Here is an 11291-nt window from a genome sequence, read left to right on the forward strand (position 1 = left end):
TCGTCCGAATGCATTTTCGTCCGAATTTCAGCTATTTTCGTTTTCGTTTTGACAAACGATAACGAAAGCACAAAATCTGAAAAACGAAAGATCCGACATAAATAAATGCTTTATTTTCGTTTTCATTGTTACAACAGTTCGATATAGAATAGGAGATTCGACATGACTCTGACAATAACAATCTGTCTATAGAACCTGTGGTCGAATGTGCCTAACCTTACCTCTATTAGACCAAGATTATATAGAGAAAATATTCGACAGAGAAAAAAGATTTGACAGAGAGAAAAGATTCTGCAAGTTACTGTCCTAAAAAGTGTTTGGGGACCCGGGTCCTGCCCCAGGGGACATGTATCAATGCAAAAAAAGTTTTAAAAACGGCCGTTTTTTCGGGAGCAGTGATTTTAAAAATGATTAAAGTGAAACAATAAAAGTGTAATATCCCTTTAAATTTCGTAGGGGGGGGGGGGGGTTGTCTATAGTATGCCTGTGAAGGGGCTCATGTTTCTGGTGCTTAGAACTGTCCCTGCACAAAGTGTCATTTATGCAGGAAAAAAAGTCCTTTAAAATCACTCGCAGCTATTATGAATTGTCGGCTCCCTAATACAGAGAACACTCATTGAAAGTCATTGATAAAAAAATAAATAAATAAATAAATAAAAAAAGCGTGGGGGTCCCCCAAATTCAATTACCAGGCCCTTCAGGTCTGGTATGGATATTAAGGGGAACCCTGCCTCAAATTTAAGAAAAAATTTGACGTGGGGTTCCCCCTAAATATCCATAACCAGACCCTTCAGGTCTGGTATGGATATTAAGGGGAACCCCGCGTCAAATTAAAAAAAAATTGACGTGGGGTTCCCCCTAAAAATCCATACCAGACCCTTTATCCGAGCACGCAACCTGGCAGGCCGCAGGAAAAGAGCAGGGGACTAGAGCGGCCCCCCCTCCCTCCTGAACCGTACCAGGCCATATGTCCTCAACATTGGGAGGATGCTTTGGGGGTCTGTGACCCCTCAAAGCACCTTGTCCCCATGTTGATGAGGACAAGGGCCTCATCCCCACAACCGTGGCCGGTGGTTGTGGAGGTCTGCGGGCGGGGGGCTTATCAGAATCTGGAAGCCCCCTTTAACAAGGGGACCCCCAGATCCCGGCCCCCCCCCCTGTTTGAAATGGTAAGGGGGTACAAAAGTACCCCTACCATTTCACAAAGAAAGTGTAAAAAATGGTTAAATAAAACAAATACACTTTTGAAAAATTCCTTTATTAAAAATAAAAAAATAAGAAAAAGATTCCAGCGGCGGTAATCCACTCTTGCTATCCAGCGACGGACGGTCATCTCTCCAGCGATGGCTCATCTCATCCAGCGCAGCGAATACATCCTTCTTCTGTCTCCGTGGAGGAGACACTGCAGGCATTCCGGCGGCCTGACGTTTCTTATATACGGAGGGCGGGGCCACCCGTTCCCTGTGACGTATGGGTGACCCCGCACCCCTCTGATGTAACACAGGCAGGTTTCCGTTACACCAGGGTGGGCGGGGTCACCCATACGTCACGGGGAACCCCGGGTTTCCCCTTGCGTCAGAGGGGGGTGGGGTCAGGTGACGGGTGGCGGGTGGCGGGTGGCCCCGCCCACCGTATATAAGAAACGTCAGGCCGCCGGAAACCTTGCAGTGTCTCCTCCACGGAGACAGAAGAAGGATGTATTCGCTGCGCTGGATGAGATGAGCCATCGCTGGAGAGATGACTGTCTGTCGCTGGATAGCAAGAGTGGATTACCGCCGCTGGAATCTTTTTTTTATTTTTTTATTTTTAATAAAGGAATTTTTCAATTTTATTTTACATTTTGGTGTGGGTTCCCCTTAAAGTCTATACCAAACCCGAAGAACCTGGTATGTACTGGGGAGGACCCTACGATGTTTTTTTCCTTGATTTCTGGAATTCCACACCATAATATAATTGATTAAGTACATACCACTGCTTGCATTTGAGGAGTTAAAATATGGAATAAACCAAACTGATGTGCATTGGCTAATTATGCTGCTGAGTACAATGAACGCTTTCAGGAGGTGATGCTTTCAGTGGGATTTGAACACATGGCTCACTACTTTGAAGTTGGTGTGACTTGAAGTCACACAGATATGAATGGTACACATTGAAAATCATGGCGTATGACTTGTCATGCAACTCTGATGTCCAAAGTTGCACAAGTGTGAAAGGGGCCTCAGCTCGACTTTGTGGGTGATTTCAGAGACATCAGTGCACTTTCCTGCACAGATGTCTAGTGAAATCACATAGGTCCCAACTGTCCCTGATTTGGAACAAATCCCTCTGTCCCTCATTTTGTTCTGATCTGTATAGTTATATATAAAATGCACTTTTTATCTTTCAAAAAGGGTTTCCCAGTGTTAAACCTTTCATCTAATTTCTAAATTGCTTTGTTTGTAAATTTCCAAAGCCAATCTAAATAAATATTATTGGTAAAAAAATAAAGCACTTGGAGGTTTAACTAATATTACATTTTTTTGGGAATAATTCTCCTTTAGGAAGGTGTTTTAGGTGGTATGTCCCTTATACCCATCTCAAAAAGTTGTAAAGTAAGAAATCGCCCCCTGAAGTCGCCCAAGGTAGTGGAGGAACTACTTTTGGGAATCATTGTGGCGTTGCACCAATTCAGACAGTTCTATTGCCGTCAACAGGCGCCGATTTGGCCTGCAAGTTGACATGTCAATTCAAAGCTATATGAACATGGGTGAAGATGCATAGATATGAATGGAAACCATGGGAGACAATATTTTCATGTAACTCTAAAGTCCAAAGCTGCATGAAAAGTCACCCAAGTGTGAAAGTAACCTAAAGAGATTAATTGATAACACCTTTGAATAAGGCCTCATTTGCACTTGTGCGACCTTAAAATTGCACAGCTTTGCCATGACTTGAAGCAATGTATGCGTAATCTTGTGGTGCATGGACCTCAAAAAGTCAAACCAAGGTATGCAGGGACAAATTTGCCCCATTTTCAGGATGCACAAGTGACAATAGGGCCAAATTCTCATTCACACTGCCACGACCTGAAAGTCATACTATTTTGCTGTCACTTTGCCGCTGCAACTTGGCCCCAACTTCTGGGAATGCCTGTGTAATACTGCGCCCTATCTACCTCAAGTCACATGAAAGTCACACTAAAGTAGTACAGGGATTACTTTGAAGTTGGTGTGACTTAAAGTAGCAGAGATATGAATGGTTATCATTGAGAATCATGGGTTACAACTTGTCATGCAACTCAGAGGTCCAAATTTGCTGGAAAAGTCACCCAACTATGAAAACCTACGTTAAACTTACCAGTAACGGTATTTCTACGAACCTTCCAGGACGGCACACCTGAGAGATGAGGGCTCCTCCCTACAGAAAACACAATCACTTGACAGCTTTGTTATAAGTCCCCACCCTCCCCTTGATCCTCGGTATGTAATAAAGTAATCCTGAACTGGCTCACAAGGAGCATTGCTCTACATAGGTACTTACTGCCTAACGTTTAGATGATCTTTTCCCTCCACATAGGGTGGGAAGTAGAATACTGTTACTGGTAAGTCTAACGTAGGTTTTCTCCTATCACCTTCCAGGACGGCACACCTGAGAGGGTAACCAATTAACCGCAGGCCTACTTTAGGGTGGGACCTCTGCCTGCAAGGCCTTTCTGCCAAATGTCAGGCTTTGACCTGAATTTTTGACCTCTACTCCTTAGTGTGTGATGAAGGTATCCTAGCTGGATCATGTAACTGATCTGCAGGTCTGCTCCATCTATGTCCCTGCCTTCTCTTTGGATGCAGGATCTAGGTGGCATGGGCTCTTAAAGGTAAATTCTGAGAGCCTGTGAATTTTGTAAGTTAGAAAAATTGACGGTCAACCTTCTAGCAATCGTGGTCTATAATGTCTGTAACTGCTGCATAGGACCATTAAAAGGACTAAACAGAGACTTGTTCTGTGAAACATGGAACTACTTGGTGAACACAGAACACCTGGTTTTAAACCATTAGTCTGTTCAGGAGAACGATTTAGAAAGAGGCTTCCTGACTGACAATCCTTGTGGGCCCCCTTTTTATTTATTTGCCATCACCATGGTGAAAAGGCAAGAACCCACTTAAGGATAATATATTTATGGAAGCTTATTCCCTGGGCTCCGAGGACTGGACAGGTATTTAACCAAGCATACCCAACTTCTGGTTCTCTTCCCATCTGAATGCTGACATGTCAGATATGAGAGTGTTCTATATCCCCAGAATCTTTATACCTCTACAGGTAGATGCATTAAAATTAAGCAGAAAGGAGCCTGATAAGAACTGATAGTAACTATTTCATAAATATCAGGTGTCTGAGACCATAATCCACTGTAAGCACAAATGGGTGCCTATTGGTACTAATGAGTGTTAAATTAAGCAGATCCCTACTACAGGGAATTAAGTTTATAGTAAAAGACGAATATTGACTAGCTACATTCAGTTCGTCCAAGGGGGCGACATGAAGGAAATCTGCCAAGCTGTAAATCGGATCGGGTAAACAGGTCAGATAAGTTCTGATGCTGCATCTACAAACCATAGAACTCCATATTTTCCAAAAAAAAAAAAAAATCAGGTGATTTTATGTCCTTCTTCCAGTGTCCTACTGGGTTCAAGTCTAGGAAATACCTCTGGCATGCCTGAATGGACTGAAAATCTTTTTTTTTTTTTTTTGCAGTCGGAACATCTGTTCTTTCCATTTGCATGGAAAATAAGGTCTGGAATAAAAGTGACAATTATATAATATCACAGATATACAGGCCATAAATCTTATATTTCTGAAGGGTAGCCAGCCCAAGATTTATATGGAATACAAAAGCAGGAAGTCACACCCAGCCTCCACTGTTGCATTTTATGATGTACAGTCACCTGTAGAACAGATAAGACACAAACATGCTGCTGTGTTTGGGAGAAACACAATCAATACTGAGGATCAAGGGGAAGGGTGGGGACTTATAATAAAGCTGTCAAGTGATTGTGTTTCCTGTAGGGAGGAGCCCTCATCTCTCAGGTGTGCCATCCTGATATTATATGGTTTTGGTAAATCTAAAGGAAATCTATAGAAGAAAAGTGTATAATGTATGGCCAGCCTAAGACTGGGCTGCCATTAACCACTTCCCGACCAGCGCACGACGATGTACGTCGACAGAATGGCACGGGCAGGCATATTGGCGTACATGTACGTCCAATATTCGATGCCGCCCTGCCATCGGGAGCGCGCCGCCGGCGGCGCGCTCCCGCGCTGGTCGGGACCCCCGTGAGTCCGGTCGCGGGACCCGCGGACTCGATCGCCGCGGGCATCCCCGCGATCGTCTCACGGAGCGGCCGAATGGAGCAAATGCTGTATAAACAAAATTTTTCCATTCTGCCTAGCAACTAGTGACGCTGATCTCTGCTCCATGTGATTGGAGCAGAGATCAGTGTACACTAAATGAAAGCCCAACCCCCCCACAGTTAGTAACACACCCCTAGGAACACTTAACCCCTACACTGCCACCCACTGGTTAACCCTTTCACTGCCAGTGTCATTTACACAGGAATCACTGCATTTATATAGCAGTGATTACTGTATAAATGACAATGGTCCAAAAAATGTGTCAAAAATGTCCGATGGGTCCCCGACAATGTCGCAGTCACAATAAAAATCGCAGATCACCGCCATTACTAGTAAAAAAAAAATAATAAAAAATTATTAATAAAAATGCTATAAAACTATCCCTATTTTGTAAACGCTATAACTTTTGCGCAAACCAATCAATAATCGCTTATTGCGATTTTTTTTACCAAAAATATGTAGAAGAGTACGTATCGGCCTAAATTGAGGGAAAAAAATGTTTTTTTTATATATTTTTGGGGGATATTTATTATAACAAAAAGTAAAAAATAATGCGTTTTTTTCAAAATTGTCGCTCTATTTTTGTTTATAGCGCAAAAAATAAAAACCGCAGGGGTGATCAAATACCACCAAAAGAAAGCTCTATTTGTGGGAAAAAAAGGACGTCAATTTTGTTTGGGAGCCACGTCGCACGACCACGCAATTGTCAGTTAAATCGACGCAGTGCCGAATCGCAAAAAGTGGTCTGGTCTTTGACCAGCAAATTGGTCCGGTCTGAAAGTGGTTAAAGGTCATGTGTGTGTAGAAGCAGATATCCCAATACTTTTGACTAGATAGTGTATCTGGCAAGATTTGCAATGGTGGTGAAACCCTCCTACACATAAACCTGGGAGATAAGAGAACTTCTCTATATTAAGCAGCATGTTTGGGATTCAAACCCAGAGATACTAAGCAGAAGTTAAAACCTCTAAGCCACAGAGCTGCCACATGTGAGAGCCTCCTACACATCAATACACATAAATACTGCATTTCTTTGGACATACAGGTGATGGAATTACATTACTCAAGTTATTCTTCTTGACTTATTCTGTGATATTTGGTGGGTCTTTGTGGGTAAGTGTATAGTGATATTAGTAGTGAATAGTGATATTATCCTCAAATTTTTTGGAATTACATTTTGATTTCTATTGGTAGACACATCACATTTTGTGGGCTCAAATTATGATTATTTGGAAATAATGAAAAGCACAAAAAATTTGGACTCATTTTAAATTTGCATCAGCAATGGTAATGTTTGTGCTTTGTAAAAACACCTATGTGAGTTTGGGTAAAGATTGTTGTGAGATGGCGAGTAACGAGTGAAAGTGACAGAGAAAAATATATTTTATCAAAACATTGTACATTCTAGTATTCTTAAAGTGTTTGTAAACCCTTACAAACCACTTTGACCTACAGGTAAGCCTAGATTAAGGCTTACCTGTAGGTCCAAGAAATATCTCCTAAACCTACACGGTTTAGGAGATATTTACAAAAAGAAATGCACCGCACCGCACAGGCGCACTGAGCATGCTGCAGATAATGTCGCTATGCTGCTCGTGGCGGCTCCCATGCGCAGGAGTGACGTCATCGCGGCTCCAGCGAATCACATCGCTGGAGCAGCGAGACCCGGAAGTCACTCCGGGATACATGGCAGCGGTGAAGATGAAGAATGAGGACTGCTTCGGGGGCTTCGTTCTCAGGTAAGTTATTCATAATGAGCTAGAATGCCATGCATACTAGCTCATTATGCCTTTGCCTTGCAGGTTGCATTTAAAAAAAAAAAATGTCAGTGCCTTTACTTCCTCTTTAAAAACAAAATAGATGAGAAAAAAACAAAATAGAAGCAGCAACATTGTTGCAAGGAACATTTATTTCAGAGAAAGATATATTTAACCACTTAAGGACCACCGCATGTAATTCTACGTCGGCAGAATGGCATGTACAGGCACAAGCACGTATCCGTACGTGCTTGCCTTCCAGCGGGTGTAGGGTCCGAACGGACCCCCTCCCGCTGGCTGCGGCGGTCCGTTTCGCTTCAGGAGCGATCTGGGATGAGGGGATGGCTGTTGGTTTCTGGCCATCCCCTCTCGATCGCTCCTGGCGAATGAGAAGCTTCCCCCGCCTGTGTAGTGTAAACATAGGCAGGAGGAAGTGATGTCATTCTCCTCGGGGCGGTCTTTTTGACCGGACTGCGAGGAGAGGACATAGTAAGTTTGCACCAACACTACACTGACACGTAGGTACACAGTCAGTGTCACTGATTGCAGTGATCATTTATTTACTGATCACTGCATTTAGTGTCAATTGTGACAGTAAAAAGTGTCAGGGCAGTTAGTGTTATGTCCAGGGTAGCCCCCTACCTCCCCCCATAAAGGTTTAACCCCCTGATTGCCCCCAGGTAACTCTTTCACCCCCCTTTTGCCAGTGTCACTAAGCGATCGTTTTTCTGATTGCTGCATTAGTGTCACTGGTGCCGCTAGGTAGCTAGTTATTTTTTAGGTTCACCGCCAGGTTTTTATAGCGTTAGGTACCCCCATATACTACCTAATAAAGATTTTAACCCCCTGATTGCCCCTAGAGTTAACCCTTTCACCAGCGATCACCGTATAAGTGTCACTGGTGACGCTGGTTAGCCAGTTAGTTATTTAGGTTCCCCGTCAGATTTTTATATAGCGTCAGGGACCCCCATATACTACCTAATAAAGGTTTTAACCCCCTGATTGCCCCTAGTTAACCCTTTCACCAGTGATCACCGTATAAGTGTTACGGGTGACTCTGGTTAGTTAGTTTGCTTTTTATAGCATCAGGGCACCCACCATTTATCACCCAATAAAGGTTTAACCCCCTGATCACCCGGCGGGTGATATCAATTAGGTTTTAGGGTCAGGGTCTGCGTCACCCCAGGCAGCGCTAGGTTAGTCCCAGTACCGCTAACACCCAAGCGCAAAGCATACACCTCCCGTAGTGGTATAGTATCTGAACAGATCAATATCTGATCTGATCAGATCTATACTAGCGTCCCCAGCAGTTTAGGGTTCCAAAAAAATGCATTGTTAGCCGGATCAGCCCAGATACCTGCTAGCACCTGCGTTTTGCCCCTCCGCCCAGCCCACCCAAGTGCACTGTTACTTACAAAACACTAAACACATAACTGCAGCATTCGCAGAGTCAGGCCTGATCCCTGCGATCGCTAACAGTTTTTTTTGGTAGCGTTTTATATTTAAATCCTAAAGGCAGTGCTTGGATTTCGGGGTCCCGTACGCGGCTAGGCTCCCAAAAAGTCCCCTACATGTGGTATCCCCGTACTCAGGAGAAGCAGCAGAATTTATTTTGAGGTGTAATTTCACATATGCCCATTAGCATGTGTGAGCAATATATCATTTAGTGACAACTTTGTGCAAAAAAAAAAAAAGTTTGTAATATTCCTGCAACTTGTGGCAAAATATAAAATATTCCATGGACTCAACATGCCTCTCAGTAAATAGCTTGGGGTGTCTACTTTCCAAAATTGGGTAATTTGGGGGGGTTTTGTGCTATTTTGGCATTTTATGGTCTTTGAAACTGTGATAGGTAGTGAGGAATGAAATCAAAAATGTGCACCCTTAGAAATCCTGAAGGCAGTGATTGGTTTTCGGGGTGCCATCAAGTCCCACATATGTGGTATCCCCGTACTCAGGAGAAGCAGCAGAATATATTTTGGGGTGCAATTCCACATATAACTATGGCATGTGTGAGCAATATATCATTTAGTGACAACAGAGGCAATCAAATACCATCAAAAGAAAGCTCTATTTGTGGAAAGAAAAGGACGCAAATTTCGTTTGGGTACAACATTGCATGACCGGGCAATTACCAGTTAAAGCAGTGCAGTGCGAAATTGTAAAAAGACCTCTGGTCCTTAGGCTGACAATTGGTCCGGGGCTTAAGTGGTTAATTTCAACATTAAAAGTATTTATTTATTGTAGCATTAGAATCAATGGCTGAAATTTGTACTGAACTATAATTTTCACTCTCAAAAATGCATTTTAGCCAAGCGCTAATTTTGGTATTTACTATAGCGCTATTTGCAGATCTGAGCATGCTCAGTTATGTTGATACCTAGTTGTAAAAAAATGGGGAATTTATCTCTTCTCAGATTTTTAAAGATATTTCAGTGTAGAAATCACCTTTTCACACAGTTTAAAAGCAGATTATCTTTAACCACTTAGCAACCGGCCCATAGCCAAATGACAGCTACAGGGCGGTTGCTTAACTCAGGGAGGGCATACAGTGATGTCCTCCCAGAACCCCGTTCTCGCAAGCCCCCTGGGGTGAACACCCGAGAACATCCGCTGATGGTGGTCGTTTACCGTGTGATCGCTCCGTCAAATGACAGAGCGATCACATGTAAACAAACCAACGTCATATCCGGTTCCTCCCTCCCCTCTCCATCCAGTGCGAGTGGAGAAAGGAGAGATCGGTAGCAGCACTGTGGGCTGCATGTGTAGTATACACAGCACTGCTCAGTGACAGATCCATCCATCCATGCATACCCATCCATACTCTGCATACTTATCCATCCATACTCTGCATACCCATCCATACTCTGCATACCCATCCACCCATGCTCAGCATACCCATCCATACTCAGCATACTTACCCATCCACCCACGCTCACCCATCCATACTTAGCATACTCATCCATATTCAGCATACTCCACCATCCATGCTCAGCATACCCATCCATACTCAGCACACTCAGCCATCCATCCTCAGCAATACTCATTCATCCATGCATCCTCAGTCATCCCATACACCCCCCATCCATAATTAGCCATACTCAGCCGTACTCAGCCATACTTATCCATACCCACCCTTCCCATCTATACCCATCCATACTCTGCTGTACCCACCCATACCATCTATACCCATCCATACTCAGCCGTACCCATCCATACTCAGCCGTTCCCGGCCATACTCATTCATGCTCAGCCATCCCCATCCACGGCTCATCCATCCCCATTCATGCACATCAGTTATCATCCATGCCACTACAGTGCCTCACAAAAGTGTAATAGGTAGTGAAATTAGATTTGAAACTTATGTCCCTAGAACACCTGATGGTGCTCCCTGCATGTTGGGCCTCTGTATGTGGCCACGCTGTGTAAAAGTCTCACACATGTGGTATCGCCATACTCAGGAGGAGTAGCAGAATGTGTTTTGGAGTGTAATTTGTGCTATGCATATGCTGTGTGTGAGAAATAACCTGCTAATATAACAACTTGCAATATTATTTAGGCAATTATATCATGGCCTAAACATTATTTCCGTGTGCAATTCTCCAGCTTTTAGCAGCGTAAGGATTTGGGCGCTATTTCGTTTCAGGGAACTATAGTAAATTAGATTTTTGGAGTATTTGCTCACCAGCGCGGGGTCACGGGATACCATGACCACGTCCGTATAGTGACGAAACGCATAGGGAGGAACGGCGTGCTGACGTCACCGCGTTCTACGTAGACCCAGAAGTGCGGGTGGTAGCCGAGAGCCGGCTGGCTCGATTTTGTGAAGTGCTGATATACATGCTGACTATGTGAGTGTAATTGCATTTTATTTATTAGTTTATTAAAAAGGGTTTTACACTATGTATGTGTTCCCTTGTTGTTTTTTATACATTTTGTGGCATTAACGTTCCACCTGGTGGAGTGTCTGGAGAGAGAGGCTTGCTGTAGTTCCCAGGACTGTCCATCTAGGGTATCTACAAATGCGTTTTTGATCCCACTTAACACTGAGATCTTATGCTCTGGTAAGCGGCTCACATTATCCATTGGTGGAGGTGCTTCAGTGGAATTCTGGTCACACGATTTCTTATTGGTGTCACTTTTCATTGC

This window comes from Lithobates pipiens, unplaced genomic scaffold (assembly GCF_037356315.1).
Source record: "Lithobates pipiens isolate NorthernLeopardFrog02 unplaced genomic scaffold, aLitPip1_a1.2 Scaffold_16, whole genome shotgun sequence".
NCBI lineage: Eukaryota > Metazoa > Chordata > Amphibia > Anura > Ranidae > Lithobates > Lithobates pipiens.